The following is a 25914-nucleotide window of genomic DNA, read 5'->3' as shown; positions in this document are numbered from 1 at the left end:
AATACCCCTCTAGGCTCACACTTAACACTTTGATCACTCCTAGGTTAACCCCTTCCCTGCCAATGTCATTATTACAGTAACAGTGCATATGTTTAGCACTGATTACTGTAGTAATGTCACTGGTCCCCCCAAAAGTGTAAAAAATGTCAGTTAGGGGTCCGCTCTGTCCGCCACAATGTCGCAGTCCCACTAAAAATCGCCGCCATTATTACTAGTAAAAAAAAAAAAAAAATTACATAAATCTTTCCCCTAGTTTGTAGACACAATAACTTTTGTGCAAACCAATCAAAATACGCTTATTGGGATTTTTGTTTTTACCAAAAATATGTAGCAGAATACAAATTGGCCTAAAATGATGAAAAATTTAGGTACAGCGTCGCACGACTGCGTAATTTTCGGTTAAAGTAACGCAGTGCCAAATCGCAAAAAATGGACTGGTCATTAAGGGGGGGAAATCCTTCCGGTCCAGAACTGGTTAAAACACACAGATATTTTACAGTATTAGACCCAAAAGCAAACATTTATTATATGGCAGCTTACCAATATTTAGAGGTAATGGCTGCATTATTTTTCCTTTTTTTAGGGTTTTTCTTCTATTTTCATCTGGCGATCCAGCCAGCAAGTCTGTTTTTCAAAAGCACAAGCTCTCCAGCAGAATAGATCCATTTACATAGATGAGACAAACCATTTACCACTGAGAGGGGGGTGATTACAATGATCAGCTTTTATTTATTTATATAAAACTTTTATCCCAAAGGCTCTATTCACACCTGAGCGTATTGTTTTCAGGTGTTTTTCTGGCTTTTTACAGGCGTTTTTTTCTGGCTTTTTACAGGCGTTTTTTCCGGATTTTTTCCAGCATTTTTTGTAGGAGTTTGGAGGCAGCCATTGACATCTAACAAAAACGCTTGTAATCAGCCAAAAAAGAAGCTCAAGTACTTTTTTGAGCTTCAGGCGTTTTTCTTCTGGAGACAAAAAGCTCAGATGTGAACAGGGGCCATTGAAATGAATGGGATTTTGCTTGTTGGGTGTTTTGAGACTTCAGAGATAAGCGTATTACGAGCTGAAATACGCTCAGGTGTGAACAGGGCCAAAAGGGGAAAAAATGCTGTTTGCTGTAACTGATTTAAGTGTGTAAGCTGGAGTTTTGGCTTCATTTTGTTAGTGTATTTAAATATGCTAGTCTGTTAAACACTCAGTTTCCCCCAGACTGACAATGATGCTGTCTGCTGTGCCTCCTGTTCTCCTTCATCCAGAGTGGGGCACTCTAATACAGGAGGTGTGTTACTAGCCAGATCAACAAGTGAAAACAGAGGGGGGAAAAGCCTAAAAAAAAAAAAAAAACTAACGCAGCCACCACATCTAATGATTGGTAAGCTGCAATATATTAAATTTTAGGTTTTGGGTTTAATATTAAAAAAATGAAAAAACTGTGTCAGCCAATTAAAGATAATCATCCAGCAGCAATTCCAGCTCTGGCGTTCTGTGTTCAGCTGGGCAGGCTTGGACCTGTAGTCCATCGAGCAGCTAGAAGCAGCCATCTGCCATGATAGGGCTGGAAGCTTGACGTGCGCCTGGGAGCTGCAGAGGGGCGCACGCTTCTGAGTGTATTTTACTTCCCGCTGAGATATATGAGCTGTTTTATATTGACTTCCAACTGTACAGGACAAAAAAAAAACTGTTCACATCTGGCAAATAACTGCAGTTTTGGGCTGTTTATATAGAAAGTGATGAGGTTTTTCCCTTCAACATTTCTGACAACAATTAGGGGCTTTGGGGGAATCTCCCAGACGTAAAGGTCAGGGGTGGGTTCAGCAGGAATCTGGATTCTGGGGAAAGCCGCGTTTTTCACGATTAGCGCAAAGCGAGCACATCTGGTATTAGTTTCATTGATCGCTTTTTTTTTTTCACTTGCAGTTGTTAGGATGGCATAACTCTGCTGTATAGACCCCAGTGTGTGTTTCTGGCTGTCTACGGTACGTTGACGACATTTACGCCATAGTTAAATTGCTTGACGTTGAGGAATTTGATCATGTCCATGAGATGCAAGATACTTGCTGGTTCTTGTGTGATTCATAGATGGTAACCTGGTAAAGTCCAACTCAACGACTTGAAGGGTGAGTTTACATTAGGGTGCTATAAAACACAGCAATTACAGGGCATTATTTTACATGTGAACACATGTAGATTTAAAGCAGTTCACTTACTTTGACTGCACCACCATGCAACTGCTAATGCACCTGGAGCTTTTTATCCCTGTAGTTCTGATCTGTTCATTGTGGCCCTCTGTAATGGCGGTATATTGTAGTGCTCTGTGTATGTGCGTAAGGGTGGCGCAGCCACACATACAACAATGCATTGACTTACATTAACATGCGGTAAAATATGTGTTCTACTGCTCAGCTCAACAGTATGAAACCACCCCAAAGGATTAAGCCATCCACGTGGGAACCCCTCATAATAGGCACATCAGGGGTTCAGACCCAGGAGCTCAGTGCAGGGATGGTGGGAACCCTCATAATGGACACAGCAGGTGTACAGACCCAGGAACTCAGCACAGGGGTGGTGGGAACCCTTCATAATGGCCACAGGAGGTGTAGAGACAGGGGAACTCAGCACAGCGATGTTGGGAACCCCTCATAATGGGCAAAGCAGTGGTAAAGACCCGGGAACTCAGCACAGGGGTGGTGGGAACTCCTGATAAGGGGCACAGCAGGTGTACAGACCCAGGAACTCAGCACAGGGATGGTGGGAACCCCTCATAATGGGCACATCAGATGTACAGACCTAGGAATTTAGCACAGGGGTGGTGGTAAACTCTCATAATGGGAACAGCAGGTGTACAGACCTAGGAATTTAGCACAGGGATGGTGGAAACCCCTCATAATGGGCACAGCAGGTGTAAAGACCCAGGAACTTAGCACAGGGATGGTGGGAACCCTTTATAATGGGCACAGCAGGTGTAAAGACCCAGGAACTTAGCACAGGGATGGTGGGAACCCCTCATAATGGGCACAGCAGGTATACAGCCCCAGGAATTCAGCACAGGGAGTTGCATGTTGTGCAGTTATTGATTTTTCTTTAGCTCTCATACTCATACAGTAAAGGAAACTGGTATGTAGATATAGGGGAGCTCCTCGGCATGGGAGTCAGGCTGGGTACCTCGGGCACATGACCCACATCTCTTGCCAGGTGCCCTGGGTCCTGACACCGCTGCTGCCCATGGTTCTATGTGGCCGGTTGCCTGTGGCTGCCTGCCATGTTTCGTCTGGGCAGCAACACTTTTTCTTTACAGACATAGCGAGGGTGGCCTTAAACAGGGCACAATCCATCATGCTGCTCCTCCTCAGCGCCAACACCCCCTCTACCCCATCATAGGGATTGCTGTGTTTTATATAAAGTACTTGTAACTTCTAGACTGTGTAGATTATGTTATATTATATTATATTATATTATATTATATTATATTATATTATATTATTATATAAACAAATAAAGACCAAAAATTTTGAAAAAAAATGAAACAATAATTTTTACTTTCTGTTAAAAAACACATCCAATAAAGAAAAAAAATTCTTGATGAATTTTGGCCAAAATGTATTCTGCTACACGATTTTGGTAAAAAAAAAAAAAGAGAAAAAAAAAAAAACGTAATAAATGTATATTTTTTGCGTGTAAGGTAAAGCGTCTACAAATGAAGATATACATATACATATATATATATATATATATATATATATATATATATATATATATATATATATATATATATATATATATATATAATATGTAATGGAATTTCTATTTCTTTTTTTTATATTAGCAATGATGGTGATCAGCAACTTTTATGGGACTATGACAGTGTGACTGCCAATCTGACACCAACTGACGCTGGGGGGGAATTTACTAACTGCCACTGACATCACCAGTAACACTAATACAGTGATCGGGGCTAGTAATATACGTACACTGTAACTGTACTAATGACACTGGGTTAACATTTAAGGGCAATAGAGGAGTTAAATGTGTGCCTAACAATGTGTGCTGAGTGCTGCTTTTTCTGAGCGATGTGCCTGTTTTTACTCCTTGCTTTGCAGGGAGAAAAACTATGACATCACTGCTGTTTGTAGAGAGCTCTGTGTTGTTTACCAACACAGAGGTCTCTTCTGTTTATCACTGAGCCCATGCGGAGGATCAGGCCATAAATCATTGGTCGCGACCGGATGATCGGCTTGTGCCGCGGTGAATGACAGTTTGGGTTTAGGGTGTGCACGCGGACCCAGAATACAGCCCTAACATATAGGAAAGTTACCTGTATGCCTGCATGAGCCCCCCCCCCCCCCCATGTTGCAGTATATGTACTGCGTTGGGTCGGCAAGTGGTTAACCACTTCAATACCGGGCACTTTTCCCCCCTTCCTGCCCAGGACATTTTTAAGCTTTCAGCGCTGTCACGCTTTGAATGACAATTGCGCGGTCATGCAACGCTGCATCCAAACTAAATTTTTATCATTTCATTCACACAAATAGAGCTTTCTTTTGGTGGTATGTAATCACCACTGGGTTTTTATTTACTGCTAAATAAGTGAAAAAAGACTGAAAATTTTGAAAAAAAATGCATTTGTCTTTGTTTCTGTTATAAAATTTGCAAATAAATAATTTTTCTTAAAACATTTAGCCCAAAATGTATTTTTCTACATTTCTTTGGTGAAAATAACCCAAATCAGGGTGTATGATTTAGTCTGTAGTAAAGTTATAGAGTCCACAAACTATGGGTTATATATCTGAAAATTGATCAATCCTGATCTCATTTCTTGAGGTCCTAAATAGAGATGTATAGAACAGTTCCCGGCGAACTTAGCATGTTCGCGTTCGCCGCTGCCGGCGAACATATGCGATGTTCGGTCCGCCCCCCATAAGACATCATTGAGGCAAACTTTGACCCTGAACTTTACAGTCAGCAGACACATTTCCAGCCAATCAGCATACCTCCCTCCCACACCCTCCCACCTCCTATAAATAAGCAAGGGCAGCATCCATCTTAGATCATTCTGAAGCAGTGTGTGTAGTGAGAGTAGGGAGAGAGCTGCTGCTGCTGCTGCTGCTGCTGTTAAGCTAGCGACAGTTAGTCAGTGTTCCTGGTCTTGCAGTGTTCTTGGTCCACTACTGCTGTAATATCAGCACCCCAAAAAGCCCTTCTAAGGGCTGGTATTTGTGTAATTTTTTTTTTTATATATATATCTATCTATCTATCTAGTGTCCCCAAAAGCCCTTTTAAGGGCTGGTAATTGAGGTTTTTTTTTTTTATTTATATATATATACATATATATATATCTAGCGTCCCCAAAAGCCCTTTTAAGGGCTGGTAAGGTAATAGAGTTTTTTATATATATATATATATATATATATATATATATATATATATATATATATATATATATATATATATATATTGTACACTGTGACTGCAGTTGCCTGCCCGCTGTGTGTGAGAGGCCACAGACCTACCACAGACTGTACTGTGTGCACACCACACTCATTTCGGGTGGCACAGGCACAGTACCTGGCATTTTAAAAAATATTTTTTTTTTCCTCTGTCATAATTGCAGTGAGTGCTGTGTCAGGTCCACAGAGTGCACTGTACCCACTGCAGTGCACTGCCCACCACTGATATATATACGGTGGCACAGCATCTTGTTGCAATAAATTGAAAAAAAAAAATATTTTTTATTATTGCAGTTGCCTGGGCTGCCAGTGACTGTCAGGTCCACAGAGTGTACTGTGCCCACTGCAGTGCCACTGTGTGCCCACCCACCACTGATATATAAGGTGGCACAGCAGCTTGCAAAGTAAAAAAAAAATATATTTTTTTTAAATTGCAGTTGCCTGGGTGCCAGTGACTGCTGTCAGGTCCACAGAGAGTGTACTGTGCCACTGCCCACCCACCACTGATATATAAGGTGGCACAGCAGCTTGCAAAGTAAAAAAAAATATATATTTTTTTAAATTGCAGTTGCCTGGGTGCCAGTGACTGCTGTCAGGTCCACAGAGAGTGTACTGTGCCACTGCCCACCCACCACTGATATATAAGGTGGCACAGCAGCTTTCAAAGTAAAAAAAGAAAAAGCCAGCCGCAGAGAAGCCATATTCCTGAAAATATAAGAAAAATGCTGTTTTTTAGGGGTTCTGGACATGCTACAGAGCTGAAACTTGACAGGTACACTTTTTAGACCCCCCAGACACTAAATACAAAAAATGACATGCCTGCCTAAAAAAATGCCCGCTAAATGCCTGCAAGAGAAAAAGCCAGCCGCAGAGAAGCCGTATTCCTGAAAATAAAAGAAAAATGCTGTTTTTTAGGGGTTCTGGACATGCTACAGAGCTGAAACTTCACAGGTACACTTTTTAGACCCCCCAGATGCTAAATCCAAAGAAATTTTTTATTTTTATTTTTTTTTAATTTTTCCAATAATTGGCTCTCTATCAAAAAATTATAATTTTTAAGAACTTTTTTTTGCGTGATCCCTCTCCGGCATGCCACAGTCCAGGTGTTAGTCCCCTTGAAACAACTTTTCCATCACTATTGTGGCCAGAAAGAGTCCCTGTGTGTTTTAAAATTCGCCTGCCTATTGAAGTCTATGGCGGTTCGCCCGGTTCGCGAACATTTGCCGATGTTCGCGTTCGCCGTTCGCGAACGGCGAATTTTAGGTTCGCGACATCACTAGTCCTAAAATGCCAGGGGAGTAGAAAAATCCCCCAAATGACCCCTTTTTTGGAAAGTAGAGAGTCCAAGTTATTTAGTAAGAGGCATGGTGGGGTTTTTGAAGTTGTAATTTTTTTGCTAAATTTTTTTGGGAAATTAAGATTAATGATGAAAATGATGGTTACATACCAGTGCAGTACAGCGTCATTACTGGTGTGGGGGTGTTCAGGGACACTGACTGGTGACAGTACGAAAAAAAAAAATGTATTATATTCTTTTTATGATTTTTTTTTTAAACACACTTTTACCAGAATAATATAATGTGACCATAGTAATATTGTACTACTCTTGGAAAGTGATAAGGATTTTTTTTTTACACATTGTTTACTTAAAGCAGTGAATCACATTGCTATAAGGAAGCATTTTACTGAATGAAGTTGATTCATTTAGTTTGTTTGTTGTGATTAGCTGTGATTGATCAAAGCTAATCACATGGTACAGATGGGCTGTGATTGGCCCTGTCTGTACCAGTAGTGGCTTGTGCTCCATCAGTCAGGGGTGGGGGCGGCGGGTGACGGGAGGACCCCCCCCAATCACTCCAGCGGCAGACGGACCCCTGGACCCCCCTCCAATTACTCCAGCGGCAGACGGACCCCCCTCCAATCACTCCAGCGGCAGACGGACCTGGACCCCGGACCCAGACCCCCCACGCCAGTTTACTTACCTTGCCGGGAATGACAGGCGGCGGCGGCTTCCCCCTCAGTCCCCATGTTCCCTCTCGGCGGCTGTCTCCTCCCTCCTTGGCCAAAAGGATGCCTTCTCCTTTTGGCCAATCAGGAATCAGGTCTCAGGACCCGCTTCCTGATTGGCTGAGAGGAGAATTAGTGTGGCAATAGTGAATATTTATTCACTATTGTCATACAACTGGGTTGGCTCAGGGCGCAGTGCTCTGCGCCCCGAGCCCACCCTTTTTTTAAGCCTATTAGAGTCTCTGGCTCTGATCACGTGCTTCAAAAAAAAAATCCCCCATTGGAATCCATGTGTCTGGCGCCCTGCATGTAGATAAGGGGGCCGGATGCATGGATGGGGGGGGGGGGGGGGGCGGCGCCCCTGCGCCCCTAATGGAAGGGTTGCCACTGGTCTGTACCATGTTGATGATCAAATGGACCAATCACAGCTAGCAACACAATTGTACACAATGGATGGCATGAAAGGAAGCCATCTATTGAGTACAGCTGTCATGTGATCTGCTGTGAATGGTCATGGCAGTCACATGGTACCGGCAGGAAGCTGGTACTCTGATCAGTCATTGGCTGTGTCCCATGGACACAGCCGGTGACAAATCATGCTGCTGCGCAACCCCTTCTGGCAGGAATGACGTCCAGTCAGGATAGTAAAGCCACCGCCTGGCCATCATTGTGCTATTGGCCGGATGGGAAGGTGGTAAAGTGGTTGTAAACCCAGATAACAAAAATTAAACTGAACATTTTAGCTAAATGAGGAAAGCAGCAGAACTCATTTGTGCACTGGCAGGGATAAGAGCCGCCTGTCATCTGTAACCCTCTCCACTTTGCTACTGGAATAAAATCAGACACAAGCAAAAAATATATGTCGCCACGTGGCCATGCCCCCATCCTTTGACTGACATGCAGAGGAGACCCATGCATGAGCAGGAGTGAAGGAAACATGCCTCCTGCTGCTCCATCCTAAGGAAAAGATCATTTTGTTTAAGGTGGTTGTAAATAGGGATGGGCGAACATTTGCCTGTTCGGCCACTCGCCAAACACCTGAATTTGCAGGATGTTCACCCCAACTAACACCCTGCAATACACTGAGCGCTGCACAGTGCATTCTGCGCCCTGACTGGGAAAAGCTTTGCCCAATCAGGGCACAGTGTAAGCTGGTCGTTAAGGAGAGGGGCAGGGAAGCGAGGTGGGCTCCTTAACAACTGATGAGTCATCAGCTGGCAATGGGTTTCCCTGCTGACAGCTAAAAAAAAAAAAAGTGTTTGAAAAAATTGATGTGGAGGAGAACCGCACGCCAAAATGTAAAAAAAAAAAGCGTGGGGTTCCCCCCCAAAATCCCTACTAGACCCTTATCCGGGCATGCAGCCTGGTACCCGATACCCATTCACATAAGGGGGGGGGGGCTGGGATCTGGGGGCCCCCTTGTTAAAACCACAGCCCAGAGTTGTCGGGAAGAGGCCCTTGTCCCCATCAAGATGGGGACAAGGTGGATTGGGGTGGCCCAAAGCACCCACCCCACCATGTTGAGGGCATGTGGCCTGGTATGGTTCAGGAGGGGGGGTGCTCGCTTATCCCCCCCTTTCCTTACCTGCCAGGCTGCATACCCGGATAAGGGTCTGGTATGGATTTTGGGGAGACCCCACGCCGTTTTTTTCTTTATTTTTTTAATTAATAGCCAGGTGCCAGGGAGTCATTTTCAATGTGATTTGACTTTTTTTTTCCTTTAGAAAATTCATTTTTGCTGCAGCATGTTTTATGCATGCTACAGATGCGCCACTTTACAGGCACATTAAGGGGACCCCCCCAGGCACTATATTTAAAGGAATTTTTCATTTTTTTGTTACATTTTTAGCATAATACAATCACAGCTTCTGAAAAAACAATATGTTTTTTTTAAATTAATACATGTCCCCCCAGGGCAGTACCCAGACCCCCATACCCCTTTTATGGCCAGTTACTTGCATATAAGCCTTCAAAATGGGCACTTTTGATTTTTCCTGTTCGGCTCCCATAGACTTCAATGGGCTTCACTGTTCAGATTAGAACATTTCCCCTGTTCGGGAGTTCTGCTGAGAACTGAACAGGGGGATGTTCGGCCCATTCCTAGTTGTAAACCTCATATGCACCATTTCTTTAATACATGCACCATTTTTTAGTATGTTCTGTAAAAATCCAAACCGTGGAATTATTACCTCGATATTCTCATCTCTAAGCCTATCACAGCTCTCTGGAAATCTCCGGTCCCTGGGCGGCGGAGTCGTGACATCACTGGTCCCCACCTCCCAGCAGGGAGTAACTAGCGCGCACGCTTCCAGCACTGTGCTAAGCAGACGCTAGTGTGTGAGTGTACAGCGGGGATGTGCGGCCAGTGATGTCATGACTCGGCCTCCTGAGCTCCGGTCCATAGACATGCCATTGGACCGGAGATTTTCAGAGAGCTGTGACAGGCTTAGAGATGAGAATACAGAGGTAATAATACTGCAGTTTGGATTTTTACAGAACATACTATAAAATGGTGCTGTCAGGTACCTGGCTGTGGAGCCCGAGAAGATGAAGGTGGCCTCTTGCACAATTCCCGTCCAAGCACCCCTGGTAGTGGAGACAGGGACTGCTAGGAAAGTGGAAGGGCGCAGGTGGCTGGAAGCTGTAGGAGTGAGCTGTAGCTTGGAGACACAGGAGTCCTTCCGGTGGTGGTGTGGAGTCTGGTCACAAGCCTTGTTCAGCTGGAGGCAGGCAGATAGGTGCAGAATCAAGATCAGGTTCAAAGTCGGGAAGAAAAAGAAGTCGATAACGTGCTGGCGGTGGGGTAACAAATCAGGAAGCAGAGAAGTAGATCTAAATTCAAGCCGGATATGTAGCATAAGCGAGAAGCAGATATAGCAGGCAGGGGAGATCCAAGAGAAGGGTCAGATGTAGCAGGGTCAGGAACAAGGTTAGCAGACGTGGATTAGAATAAGGAACACCGGAACCAAAGCTGAAGATAATCCAGCACTGAAGCCAGCCAGTTTATATAGGCTGCTGGGCACCAGAATCTGTGGATACATGCGCACTCCTACGTGTGTATGTGCCAATGCGCATTTGCGTGTGCATTCTAGTCCTTACTCGTCTTGGGCTTCTATGCTTGTGACTCTGCACATGCGCATAAGAATGGACAATCATATATAGAGCTGCGTTGAAAATTCAGTGAAAAATATTAAAATTTAATTAATTAAATATATAGTCCAAATTGTGAAAAAAGAGGAGAGCCCCGCTGTTGAATATAGTCGTCCCTAAAGGACAATCATATAAGGGTTGCACTGGACAACCATTGCAGGGATAATAAAAAAAAAAATAGATCCAATATTTTGTCCCAATGATGTTGAAGGGAATCCATCCAGTGATATCCACACCATCCAACACCAAAAATAAACTGTGACCTCCACCATACAGACTGCTCTCTTACCAGCTTGCATAGACTTCCTATTAGGGAGGGTCAGTGATGCTTGTGTCTTGTATCCAGCCAGGGCCTTTGTCCGCCCAAGAGGGTACAATATTACATGGTTACATAGTTACATAGTAGTTGAGGTTGAATAAAGACAATAGTCCATCTAGTTCAACCTGTGTAGGTGTATGTGGCCGTAATCATCTCTCATACCCCTGAATGAGGGTATGGAGATGGCAAATCCCACCAGGCACGGACCTCCCACTACAGAAGGTCAGCGACAATCATGGTTGAATCCTGGCTGAGGTCTTCCAAAGAACTCATTATGCGCAGGGGTCCGCCCTCAGGATATCATGCTTATAGAAGCTCCCCAAAAAATATAAAGCTTTTCATAGTGTAACTTTAATCCAACATAAAAAATTGCAATTACATCAAAGGAATTTTAAAATTTGCATTGGCAAAACACAAACCGGCTGGCTAATACACAAAAGCCTGTCCCTCCGGGATCTGTAAAGTGCAGTGACGTCAGCACGTCGCTCCAGCCGGCGCATTTCGTCACACACTGAAGTCGTGCTGGGGCATAAGAATGAGCTTCTGCTGAATGGGAATAAGCACCTGCTGCACGAGATCTCTGACAGGTGCATGTATTTGAGAAATGATGCATATGAAGTTTGCAACCACTTTAAGGCCAGAGCGGCGGAAACTCGTTGACACATTTATGACTGGATTTCACTATATTCAATAAAGGATAACCACTTGCTGACATTTCCCAGGATTCCAGCTTTCCCTTGAGCCCCAGGTTTTGGAGTCGTTGGAATATCCTAGCAGTGGTTGTAATGCTGCTTCATTCATTTTCAGATACTACACAATCCCTGTGTACTTTGATTACTTTTGTAGATGGTTGAGTGTCCTCCACTGGTTAGTTGAAGCAAGATAGACCCCAGGACAGAGTCCCAAAAGGTGGAGTTGAGTCATCTTGCTACATAGGAAGCAAAAGTAGGCCTAAGGTGTTCTGTTAATCTGGTTAGCACTTCCGCCTGGCGGCACTGGGGTCGTCGGTTCGAATACCAACCACGTCGCTATCTGCACAGAGTTTGCCAGTTCTTCCTGTGCCTGCGTGGATTTTCTCTGGTTACTCAAGTTCCCTCCCACACTCCAAAGGCATGCTGGTAGGTTATTTGTCTCCGCTCTAAATTGGCCCTAGTATGTGTGAGTTAGGGACCTTAGATTGTAAGCTCCTTGAAGGCAGGGGTTGAAGTGAATGTACAATATATACTGCCTGGCCAAACAAAGTCGCCACCAAAAAAAAAAGGTCGCACACTCTAATATTTTGTTGGCTTTGATTACGGCACGCATTCGCTGTGGCATTTTTTCGATAAGCTTCTGCAATGTCACAAGATTTATTTCCGTCCAGTGTTGCATTAATTTTTCACCAAGATCTTGTATTGGTGATGGGAGAGTCGGACCACTGCGCAAAGCCTTCTCCAGCACATCCCAAAGATTCTCAATGGTAATAAGTTCTGGACTGTGTGGTGGCCAATCCATGGGTGAAAATGATGTCTCATTCTCCCTGAACCACTCTTTCACAATTTTAGCCCGATGAATCCTGACATTCTCATCTTGGAATATTCCCGTGCCATCAGGGAAGAAAAAATCCATTGATGGAATAATCTGGTCATTCAGTATATTCAGGTAGTCAGCTGACCTCATTCTTTGGGCACATGCAGTAATTATCCAATATGAGAGTTACTGCATGCTTAGTTTAGTTAGTTTCTTAGGTAAATCCAGGTGGCAACTTTTTTTAAGACCAGGTAGTGTAGTGTTACACTATATTACCAAAAGTATTGGAACACCTGCCTTTACACGCACATGAACTTTAATGGCATCCCAGTCTTAGTCCGTAGGGTTCAATATTGAGTTGGCCCACCCTTTGCAGCTATAACAGCTTCAACTCTTCTGGGAAGGCTGTCCACAAGGTTTAGGAGTGTGTCTATGGCAATGTTTGACCATTCTTGTAGAAGCGCATTTGTGAGGTTAGGCACTGAAGTTGGAGAGAAGGCCTGGCTCGCAGTCTCCGCTCTAATTCACCCCAAAGGTGTTCTGTCGGGTTGAGGTCAGGACTCTGTGCAGGCCAGTCAAGTTACTCCACCCCAAACCTGTATAGCAGAATTCCCAGCCGTTTTGCTGGAAGTGGGTCTGCCAGGGTTGCTGCTAACAACAACAGCACATCTAAGCCTGTTCTCCAAATGTTAGCACTGGGACAAGGAACAGTTTGGCATCTTTGGTTTTTGTATTTATTTTGAGAACTGGGATGGGAGAAGGGAATGAGTGGGATACTCCTCTGGCTCAACTATACACAAAGAATGGGACACTGAGAAAAAATGCCTCTTGACGCTGATTTGACACTGGCTGAATGCCGGTCAAAGCCCGTTGCCGCTTGCTAATACTGACTTTCTGTCTGTGCACTTTAACTGATTTCTGACACTTCCTGGTGGCTCAAAAGTCTTTTGTACTGCTCCCTTTAGTCTTCACTGATTGAGATAGCTACTTGTAATCACCGCTGCAACTCTTAACACTTCAGGGCCCAACCGCTGGCACCCCCTTTACTCTTCAGGGTTAACTCTGGCACCCCCTTTACTACTACTTCTGCGCCGGCTAGCTAGCTCCTGGATCCCTCTGACCCCTCTGGAGTGGTCCCCTCTCCTAGGCAGACCCCAGGGGTAGTTTGCAGTACTCATGACTCAGAATTCTTTCCTGAAACTCCAGCCCCAACAGCTATGCTTGGTCCTCAGCACACTGGATCCCTCTGCAGCTCAGCTCAGCCCCGTGTCCAGGGCTCGAGTCCTGCAGGAACGCATGGGAACGACGTTCCTGTACTATTCCCACAGCAGGAACGCCGTTCCCATTAGACGCCGAATCCTGCAGGACTGGCCTTTGCCCTCGGTTCTTCTCATCCTCCAGTGGCCGCTGTAACAAAGTCCAGCCTCCTAGACCAGTTCCAGTGATAGGCTGAACACTGATCCAATGCCAGATTGAATCAGTGTGACGTGATTAGAGGAGGCGGGACTTTGTTATAGCGGCTGCAGGAGGAGGAGGACCGAGGACGAGCGTGCGGGACATTCAAATCCGGGGTGTCAAGCCGTGACCGTAGTGGCGCCACTGACGGCTCATCTCCTCGTGTGAGGGCAGCTTGATCCCTCGGTCTGTGCTGTACTGCAGGGGCAGGAAGAAGGTGAGTGCCTGAGATTTGAGCAGCCTCCCTGTGTGCTAGATGGCTGTGGGATGGGACAGCTGCATATAGAGAAATTGATCTTTCAATATTCCTCCTGCAGCTGCTGAATGCCTGATTCTCCTCCTCTCCCTCCTTCAGAATCAATTACTCTATAAGCAGCTGCCCCTCCTATCCAACTTATTTTTTCTTTAGCTGGCCCCCCAGTGCTCTTCTTCAGCCCCCCCCCCAGTGCTCTTCTTCAGCCCCCCTCTCCAGCCACCCCTCTCCAGCCCTCCCCCAGTGCTCTCCAGCCCCCCCCCAGTGCTCTCCAGCCCCCCCCCCCAGTGCTCTTCAGTCCCCCCAGTGATCTTCAGTCCCCCCCCTCCACTCTGTGCTCTTCAGTGTCCCTCCTTCACTCTTTGCTCTTTAGTGTCCCCCCCTCCACTCTGTGCTCTTCAGTGTCCCCCCCTCCACTCTGTGCTCTTCAGTGTCCCTCCCTCCACTCTGTGCTCTTCAGTGTCCCCCCCCTCCACTCTGTGCTCTTCAGTGTCCCCCCTCCACTCTGTGCTCTTCTGTCCCCTCCTCCACTCTGTGATCTCCGGTTGTCCCCCCTCCACTCTGTGCTCTTCAGTGTCCCCCCCCTCCACTCTGTGCTCTTCAGTGTCCCCCCCCTCCACGCTGTGCTCTTCAGTGTCCCCCCTCCACTCTGTGCTCTTCAATGCCCCCCTCCACTCTGTGCTCTTTAGTGTCCCCCCTCCACTCTGTGCTCTTCAGTGCCCCCCCTCCACTCTGTGCTCTTCAGTATCCCCCCCTCCACTCTGTGCTCTTCAGTGCCCCCCCTCCACTCTGTGCTCTTCAGTGTCCCCCCCCTCCACTCTGTGCTCTTCAGTTTCCCCCCCCCCTCCACTCTGTGCTCTTCAGTGTCCCCCCCTCCACTCTGTGCTCTTCAGTGTCGCCCCCCTCCACTCTGTGCTCTTCAGTGTCCCCCCTCCACTCTGTGCTCTTCAGTGTCCCCCCTCCACTCTGTGCTCTTCAGTGTCTCCCCTCCACTCTGTGCTCTTCAGTGCCCCCCCTCCACTCTGTGCTCTTCAGTGTCCTCCCTCCACTCTGTGCTCTTCAGTGTCCTCCCTCCACTCTGTGCTCTTCAGTGTCCCCCCTCCACTGTGTGCTCTTCAGGGTCCCCCCTCCACTCTGTGCTCTTCAGTGTCCCCCCCTCCACTCTGTGCTCTTCAGTGTGCCCCCTCCACTCTGTGCTCTTCAGTGTCCCCCCTCCACTCTGTGCTCTTCAGTGTCCCCCCCCTCCACTCTGTGCTCTTCAGTGTTCCCCCTCCACTTTGTGCTCTTCAGTGTCCCCCCTCCACTCTGTGCTCTTCAGTGTCCCCCCCCTCCACTCTGTGCTCTTCAGTGTCCCCCCCTCCACTCTGTGCTCTTCAGTTTCCCCCCCCTCCACTCTGTGCTCTTCAGTGCCCCCCCCTCCACTCTGTGCTCTTCAGTGTCCCCCCTCCACTCTGTGCTCTTCAGTGCCCCCCCCCCTCCACTCTGTGCTCTTCAGTGTCCCCCCTCCACTCTGTGCTCTTCAGTGTCCCTCCTCCACTTTATGCTCTTCAGTGTCCCCCCTCCACTCTGTGCTTTTCAGTGTCCCCCCTCCACTCTGTGCTCTTCAGTGCCCCCCCTCCACTCTGTGCTCTTCAGTGTTCCCCCCTCCACTCTGTGCTCTTCAGTGTCCCCCCCTTCACTCTGTACTCTTCAGTGCCCCCCCTCCACTCTGTGCTCTTCAGTGTCCCCCCTCCACTCTGTGCTCTTTAGTGTCCCCCCCTCCACTCTGTGCTCTTCAGTGTCCCCCCTCCACTCTGTCAATGAGCTTAAGAGAAAAGGATTTTACGGTAAATCAAAAATCCAGTTTTATATATACTGTATGAGATAAATCAAATTTAAGTAAACACTATATTGTTTATGAATAAGTTTATCTTTTGTGGTGCCTTAACAACCTGTACATATTTCTGTTTTTAGATGTTTTTTTTTTGTGCTTTATTAACCGGTTGCCGATCGCCGCAAGTATATATACTGCGGCGGTCAGCCCCGGCCAGGCAAAGTGACGTATATATATACGTCACTAGCCTGTCACTTGCTTGTGAGCCTATAGCGGGCGAGCATGCGCCCGCGGAGGCGCATTCCCTGGGAAGTCCGTGCGTGTGACCGGGGGACCCGATGTCCGCCGGTCACTCGCGATTGTCCGCCGTGAAGGGAGAAAGGCAGGCGGCTAATGTAAACAAGCCGCCTGTCATTCTCCCCTGTGTAGGAATGGTGATCATACGGTTCTACTATGTAGGACCGTTGATCACTGTTCCTACACCAGTAGCCATATCCAATCACAGTAAGAAGCACGCCCCTAGGGACACACTTAACCCCTCCTTCCCCAATAAAGTTAACCCCTTCCCTGCCAGTGTCATTTTGCAGTAACAGTGCATATGTATAGCATTGATTACTGCAGTAATGTCACTGGTAACCCCAAAAGTGTCAAAAATGTCAGTCAAGGGTCCGATCTGTCCGCCGCAATGTCGCAGTCCTGCAAAAAAAATTGCAGATCGCCGCCATTACGCGTTAAAAAAAAAACACCAAAAATTACAGAAATCTTTCCCTTAGTTAGTAAACGCAATAACTTTTGCGCAAACCAATTTAAAATACGCTTTTTGCTATTTTTTTTTACCAAACATATGTAGCAGAAAACAAATTGGCCAAAAATGTTAAAAAATTTTGATTTTTACATTTTTTTTGGGGGGGGGGGGGGGAAATTTCATATAAAAAAATGTGAAAAATATTGTTATTTTTTCAAAATTGACACTCTTTTTTTGTTTATAGCGAAAAAAGTAAAAATCGCACAGGTGATCAAATACCACCAAAAGAAAGCTCTGTTTGTGGGAAAAAAAGGACGTCAAATTCGTTTAGGTACAGCGTCGCACGACCGCGCAGTCGTCAGTTAAAATTCGCACAGTGCCGAATCGCAAAAGACAGCAAAATCCTCCAGTGGTAAAGTGGTTAAAACATATCCCTGCGGTGATGCTGTTCCTAATAATATTTACTCTATAACAGATTTTTTGTTTTTGTGTTTTATTAAAAGATATTGTACAAGAAAAAAAAAATTATAATATTGCTAAATATCTAAAATAATAATATTTCTCTCATTTTCCAATTGACTAAGATCTGTAGAACATAATCATGATCACCAAATCTGTTACCTTAAAATACATTGTTTTTAAAATATATCCCTGCGGTGATGCTGTTCCTAATAATATTTATTCTATAACAGACATTAAACATAAAATATCATTTTTTTCCCCCCACAGCTCTCCCCATATTATAGTTGAGTTCCTTGTATCACACATCATTTGGCAGGAGCCGTGATGGATGTCAGTGATCAACTCAACAGAACAAACCTCCGATAAGACCGAGAAAAAAAAATGACTGCACTTGGGCCAAAGTACTTTGGCTCAAACTGTCTATAAAGTTATCAGTCTTTGAGATCTCGGAAGATCGCTGCGTCTGGAAAGCATATTAAGCGTGCCATTAAACACACGACAGTAAAAAAGAAAAAAAAGGAGGAGGGGGGTGGTGGTTGCTGGAGAAATAGTCCAGGATGGCGGTAATGTCTTCTCGTTTCCAGTGTAATCCAATTTTAAGCAGTTAACATTAACCAGGCAGCTGAATTCGGCCAATACAGCTCAGCGCATACTTTTTTCCATTGGTTTGGTTCAAAATGTGAAGGTCGAGACTTCCACAAGTCATTCGTCTTGCTCATTCTATCGTCGCCTGCAAAAATAAATGTTTTGGAGGTTTGAGGTTGGATCGGGGCTCGTTGACTGTGGAAGGTCAGAAATGAACGAAGGTTTCGGGGCAGAAAGCTTATATGATTTATGGACAATAAAGTGGTTCTAAAGGCCAAAGGTTTTTTATCTTCATGCATTCTATGCAGAGGCATAACTAGAACCTTCAGGGCCCCGGTGCAAGAAACCATAAACGACCTCTCCGACCCCTGGCCAGGGCTCTTCCCTCTAAGCCAGGGATCCTAAAACTACGGCCCTCCAACTGTTGCGGAACTACACATCCCATGAGGCATTGTAAAACTCTGAGATTCACAGACATCTAGGCATGATGGGAATTGTAGTTCCTGAACAGCTGGAAGACCATAGTTTGAAGACCCCTGCTCTAAGCCAAGGCCTTTGTGATCTTGGTAGTTCCACCACTGATGTTAGTAGTTTATTTTTTTTTCTTTACCGTTTTATTTTCTTTTTTTTTTTTTTTTACAGCGTTATTTTTTACAATTTTTTTTAGGAGCCCTGTTGGGGGCCTTTGGTGAAATGTCAGGGGACCTCTGATGTTTCACTTTTGAGAAAGAAGATTGAGGACACAGGCCTCAATCTCCATCAGAAAAGGTAGAGGGCATAAAAAGACACATTTACCCACCCCTTTCCCACTCTCCATCCTGACAGCAGGCCCCGCAGCAGCCGGTGGGAGAGAGCACAGGAGCCCAGAGAAAGCACGGGGACAGAGAGAGAACAGAAGCCTGGAGAAAGCACAGGGTTGGAAGAGAGCACAGGAGCCCAGAGAAAGCACAGGGGAAGAAGAGAGCACAGGAGACTGCAGAGAGCACAGGGGCAAGAGAGAGAGCACAGAAGCCCAGAAAAACATAAGAGTGGGAGTGAGCACAGGAGCCTGCAGAGAGCATGGGGGCGAGAGAGAGAGCACAGAATCCAAAGAAAGCAAAAGGGTGGGAGAGAGCATTTGAGTCCAGAGAGAGCACTGGGACAGGAGAGAGCACAGGAGCCCAGAGAAAGCATGGGGGTAGGAGAGAGCACAGGAGCATGGAGAAAGCACAGGGGTGGGAGAGCACTGGGAGCCTTGAGAAAGCACAGAGCTGAGAGAGAGCAAAGGAGCCTGGAGACAGCATGGGGGCAGGAGAGAGCGCAGCAGCCCAGAGAAAGCACTGGGGCAGGAAAAAGCACAGGAGCCTAGAGAAAGCACGGGGTGGGGGAGAGCTCAGGAGCCCAGAGAAAGAACAGGGGCAGAAGAGAGCACAGGAGCCCAGAGAAAGCACAGGGGCAGAAGAGAGCACAGGAGCCCAGAGAGAGCATAGGGGCAGAAGAGAGCACAGTAGCCTAGAGAGAGCACGGAGAGAGCACAGGGGCAGGAAAGAGCATAGGAGCCCAGAGAAAGCATGGAGGCAGGAAAGCACAGGATCCCAGAGAAAGCACGGGGCAGGAGAGAGCACAGGAGCCTGGAGAGAGCACAGGGCAGGAGAGAGCACAGGAGCCTGGAGAGAGCACAGGAGCAGGGGGGCAGGAGAGAGCACAAGAGCCGGGAGAAAGCACAGGGGTGGGAGAGAGCAAAGGAGCCTGGAGAGAGCACGGGGGCAGGAAAGAGCCCAGGAGCCCAGAGAAAGCACGGGAGTAGGAGAGAGCACAGATGCCTAGAGGGGGCCCAGGGGCAGCAGAAGCAAAAAAATAGAAGGGACAGCAGGGGCACTAGCAAATAGTGGAACCAATCCTCCCATCTCCCCCCCTGCAGCCTCTGAATGCCAACTAGAGGGAGAAGAGGAGAAGCGGGCATTTAGTGACTGCAGGAGGAAGATGGCGGGGGGTCTGTTCCTCTCCCTGCTGCCACTCCTGCCCCCCTCCTATCAAGATGTACAGGGGGGATGCATGGGAGCACAGGACTGGGTTGCAATTTGGACCCCTGTAGCTATTATGCCCCAAATTTTATGCATTAAGGTAAAAAACCTTCTGCATGCAGTCCCCCCCCCCTTCTTATACTTACCTGAGCCAGATTTCGATCCAGCTCTCTTGGTTCTCTCTCCTCATTGGGCAGAGAGGCAGCGGTGAGAACCATTGGCTCCTACTGCTTTCAATCACAGCCAGTGAGGAGAGAGAGGGGAAGGGGCTAAGGGGCTGTCAATGGACACACAGAGCTGACTCGGGAGTGAGCACTTGCCTCCATAGCAAGCTGTTTCCTATGGGGGTACTCAGAAGAAGGGATGGGCCAGGAGTGCCGGTGGGGGGCCTGAGAAGACGAGGATCAGAACTGCTCTGTGCAAAATCACTGCACAGGGCAGGTAAGTATGACATGTTTGTTATTTTTAAAAATGAAAAAATCTGCCATTACAATAACTTTAAGGGTACACTTAAAAGCACTTGGAAAACAAGATGCCAAAAGGATTTTACGTGGTCCTACCACCAGGATTTTACATGGTCCTACCACCAGATATATTTTTGATATTAAATATATGCTTGCTAAGTAATGTGAAAGTGTATTATTCCAGGTATATATTATCTCTCATAGAGCTCACAAGACTCCCCCTGATAATGCCTTCATCCGCTTTTCTCATGAGAAGGCTACTACCATCTTATTTCAGGTAATATCCAGGTTTAGCATCTAATTACAGGACAAAATCATGTAAATCCTGTGCAGTTCTTAGCTGTGCTCACTAATGACTGATACAGCTACAAAGTTACAATGTTGCAGGCTGATCACTGGGGGAGATTGAGGTAATGCTCTCTCCTCCCTGCAGCAGACTGATGAACATCATTGTAGCCTAGGCAAAGTCACTGTATAAGAATGGCTGTAGCTGTATATCTGCAGTGTGAGATCATCTATGGCACTACCACCTCTAAATGCAAAACTCGCTAGATTTAGATTTTGTGAGGTCACTATTGTTCTGTTCATTGTTCTCCTTGCTGAAGAGGAAGCTGTACCTGAGGACCTGCAGTGCAAGGATCTCCTTGCTTCTGCTTTATTCATTCTGTGCATGTTTGCTTTCCGCACATCTCCTGCTGCTTCTTAAAGAGGTTGTAAACTTGTTTAAAAAATTTTTTTTTTTTTTACAACCTGCAAGAGAAAGACATAATGAGCTAGTATGCATCGCATACTAGCTCATTATGAAATACTTACCTTAGAACGAGCCCCCGCCGTGCCATCCGCTTACCTGTATGACGGGCGACATGACATGTCGCTCGTCTTCCGGGATCGCGGCATCCGGTCATCTGATTGGCCGGAGCCGCGGTGACGTCACTCCCGCGCATGCGCGCGGGAGCCAACGGTCACGGCACGGGGCTCTGAAGGAACGGCACGATCAGCCGTTCCTTCAGAGCGCATGCGCCAGTGACGTCACTGGCTGCATTAAAGGTAAATATCTCCTAAACGGTACATGTTTAGGAGATATTTACAGTACCTATAGGTAAGCCTTATCATAGGCTTACCTATAGGTACAACTTCCTGAGGAGGGTTTACTTCCTCTTTAAGGTGGAACTTTAGTAAAGAACTTTAATCCTGATAGATCACTTTAGGCTGGCCGCTTTTGCAGATAAAACATTAAAATCCAATGGTTAAATTCCAATATTGCACTGTCTCAGGCAACAACTCACCCCAGCTCCACCACACTATGAGAAGATAAAGAGCTAAGTGTCGGTGCTCAGGCTGAACGTCCAAACCAAATGTTATGTGAATAAAACCGACACACGAAAAGGCTTCTTCCAAGTAAAATTCTTTATTCCAGCATGGACAGCTGTGACAACATGACAAATGCTGACATGTTTCAGCTTTACACCTTCCTCATAGCAGTCTTACCCTGCTCTGCACATGCTCAGTTGCTTTCTGTTAGGCACTGTGCCTAAAATCAGAGCCATCAGAGGCCAATCAGCTGACAGGATTAAGATGTAATGTTGCTGAAAGGGGAAGAAAGCAACAGGCCCCTGATATCTCCCTGATATTCTCTACTTTCTATCTCAATTGCATCCTGTGAACTTCAGCACTGTAAAGATTCTGTCAGCCTTCCTTTCTATCTGAGCCAACCATACAATCAAGGCTGGAAGAAAGCAACAGGAATAACATAGACTGTGCAGAGGGAACACAGATTAGAGGGAGAAGAGAAAAGAAAGAGAGGTAATAGGACAAACTCTGCTGCCAAGGAGACACAGCTTACAAGCATTGAGTCCTATCTTATCTCCTTGATATTCACTCCTTTCTCTAGTATTGACATTATTATTACAGTCTGTGAACTTCAGCACTGTAAAGATTCTGTCAGCCTTCCTTTCTATCTGAGCCAAGGCATACAATCAAGGCTGGAAGAAAGCAACAGGAATAATATAGACTGTGCGGAGGGAACACAGATTAGGGGCAGAAGAGAAAAGCAAGAGAGGTAACAGGACAAACTCTGCTGCCAAGGAGACACAACTTACAAGCATAGAGTCTTATCTAATCTTAGGTAAAAAGGCGCTGGTAATCTTAATATATCACGTGTTATAAAAATTAATAGGTGATTTAAAGTGTAATATATGTGATTAAAAATTGCTACAAATATATATATGATCTACTATTGGTGCAATTAGCAAAGAAAAGTGCATACCAGTGCAATTTCAATTCAGAAGTGTTTGTGCTTCTCAAAGTAAATTAATCCACAAAGGTGTGGATCAGTGAACCAATAAATAGATATATAAAGAATTCCATACAAAAATCACATAAGAATATATAAAAATATAAATATATAAATGTGCTCCAAGTAGTGTTTAAAAGTCCAGGCAATAGCATGCAATCAAAATTGTGCTTGATGGATTCTTATTAATCCCTTCACAGTGCTCCAGGTGCTGGGATGTGACAACCGTCAATTAAGAAGTGCTTGTGCTTCTCAAAGTAAATTAATCCACAAAGGTGTGGATCAGTGAACCAATAAATAAATATATAAAGAATTCCATACAAAAATCACATAAGGATATATAAAAAAATCACATAAGAATATATAAAAAAGTATAAATATATAAATGTGCTCCAAGTAGTGTTTAAAAGTCCAGGCAATAGCATGCAATCAAAATTGTGCTTGGTGAATTCTTATTAATCCATTCACAGTGCTCCAGGTGCTGGGATGTGACAACCGTGGCCTCTTACCAGCTAGCAGCAGGTCACAAGGACCCCCAACGCCTGTGATCCCTTTATTGGGTGGATCAGACCTCTCCTCGATTGCTTGGATCTCTGGCTCCTATGACTGCCAGTCCAGCGTATCTTTGGAAACACACAGCTCCTGAACAGTGATGAGCTCAGGTGTGTTTGGACAAGAGTCTGAATCCTGCCTGAGCTATGCTGGCATAGCTCAGGCAGGATTCAGACTCTTGTCCAAACACACCTGAGCTCATCACTGTTCAGGAGCTGTGTGTTTCCAAAGATACGCTGGACTGGCAGTCATAGGAGCCAGAGATCCAAGCAATCGAGGAGAGGTCTGATCCACCCAATAAAGGGATCACAGGCGTTGGGGGTCCTTGTGACCTGCTGCTAGCTGGTAAGAGGCCACGGTTGTCACATCCCAGCACCTGGAGCACTGTGAATGGATTAATAAGAATTCACCAAGCACAATTTTGATTGCATGCTATTGCCTGGACTTTTAAACACTACTTGGAGCACATTTATATATTTATACTTTTTTATATATTCTTATGTGATTTTTTTATATATCCTTATGTGATTTTTGTATGGAATTCTTTATATATTTATTTATTGGTTCACTGATCCACACCTTTGTGGATTAATTTACTTTGAGAAGCACAAGCACTTCTTAATTGACGGTTGTCCCATCCCAGCACCTGGAGCACTGTGAAGGGATTAATAAGAATCCATCAAGCACAATTTTGATTGCATGCTATTGCCTGGACTTTTAAACACTACTTGGAGCACATTTATATATTTATATTTTTATATATTCTTATGTGATTTTTGTATGGAATTCTTTATATATCTATTTATTGGTTCACTGATCCACACCTTTGTGGATTAATTTACTTTGAGAAGCACAAACACTTCTGAATTGAAATTGCACTGGTATGCACTTTTCTTTGCTAATTGCACCAATAGTAGATCATATATATATTTGTAGCAATTTTTAATCACATATATTACACTTTAAATCACCTATTAATTTTTATAACACGTGATATATTAAGATTACCAGCGCCTTTTTACCTATGATATATACCTATTTATTGTTTTATTACAATTAAAAGGGCAGCAGGTTCAACAATCTTTTATTTAAAGGGCCAGGCGCCTTCTCTTTTCTTTTTATTCTTATCTAATCTTCTTGATATTCACCCCTTTCTCTGTGAAGTCTGTGAACTTTAGCACTGTAAGAGAGTTGCTAGCAAACAAAAAAAAACGGACTGAACGTCGTCCGATTTTCGGATCGTGTGTACTGGGCATAAAGCTTCTGTTTGCCTTCCTCTCTATCTGAGCCAAGGCATACAATCAGGGCTGGAAATGTACACATTTTAATTGAAGAAAGTGACATATTGTTTTTAAGACCAAGGGACCAAGAAGAGGCGTTTCCGATAAGGAAGTGACTGCTCTGGGCTTCAACAAAAACTGTGGCCTCCAGCAAGAAGAAACTGGAGCAATGCTGGAGGCAATATACAGTACACACTTACTTTTGTAGCATAATTATTAATGCAGAATATAGTTCTTTTGTTAAAGAACAATAATTGTAATTAAACTTATATGAGTAAAGTTCCACTTAAATTATTGCTCTATTAGTCATTAGATTACTGGTGGTCAGCTCTGATTTAAAGAAGCAAAGCCCTGCCTCTACCAAGATGGCCCCCTCCAAACAGAGCACAGAGACACAATGCAGAACAAGGCATGGTAAAATAATAAAGTGAAAGAAATCAGCTGCAGGGAACATACAGGCAACACTGGTGACTAGTCTGTTTCCTCTGCTTGCCTTGAAATGTAAAGATTTACAGATTAGCCACCCGAGGGAGCTCTTAGTGGAATTTCTCTACCTCTGCTTATTAACTGTTGAGATAAGATTGGCCACACAGGAAGTGCATTGTTTTCAATGAGTTGGCTAATGTGTTACAGTGTGTGTCAGGGAAGAAATTTGAGGAGAACTGGCGGATGCGGCAATGCCCAAGATGGCCGAGCTAACGCGTGCATGCGCATTAGCAAAAAATATGCGTTGGCGCACACAATGGCGCATTGGCGTACGCCGCGGTGCGTCCTAATAACCAGCATCCACTGGTCTATATAAAGTCAGCATTGGCTATCATTCATTCCTGGATTATCTTCAGCTAGTACCCTGTGTTTCCTGTGTCTTGAATATCAGCTTGATTACCCGTTACCGACCCAGCTATCCTTGAAGCGCTCTGGCTTCTCTCCTGCCTCTGAACCCGGCTTGCTATACAGACTTTCTCCTGCCTGCTCCTGATTGCCTTCTCGTGTTTGACCCTGGCTTGATCCCGACTACTCTACCAGCCTCTGCTCCTGACTGACCTCTCGTGTTTGACCCTCGGCCTGGCTACTGACCTTGCTTTGCATTGACCTGCCTGCACTTCCTGTGATCCAGTGGTTGTGACCACCTTCTCCACTACAGATCTGATTCCTGAAGCAGCTACACCTACAGGCAACCCGTGCACCTTTGGGCATAGCACCCTCTGTCATCATCTCCAGGGGTGCTCTGCACTCAGCTGCAAGGGGAGCCCTCTCGTCACCTCAGCCTCCAGCCTGGTTCCTGACAATGTGCTTGTGGCTGATGGCACCCACTGTGTCTACAATCCTCAACATTGCCTGATCAATGCTGTCCTCAATGAGGCGAAATACAGGCAGATACTTACCCATCATGCCATACCATCAGGAAGGCATGTGATTGGACCCAAATTTATTCTGCAGCAGGACAATGACTACAAACATACAACCAATATCATTAAGAACTATCTTCATCATAAAGAAGAACAAGGAGCCTTGAAAGTGATGGTATGGCCCCCACAGAGCCCCGATCTCACCATCATGGAGTCTGTCTGGGATGACAT

This window comes from Pelophylax lessonae (assembly GCF_965119305.1).
Source record: "Pelophylax lessonae genome assembly, chromosome: 5".
Taxonomy (NCBI): Eukaryota; Metazoa; Chordata; class Amphibia; order Anura; family Ranidae; genus Pelophylax; species Pelophylax lessonae.
This window is presented reverse-complemented; position numbering follows the sequence as displayed.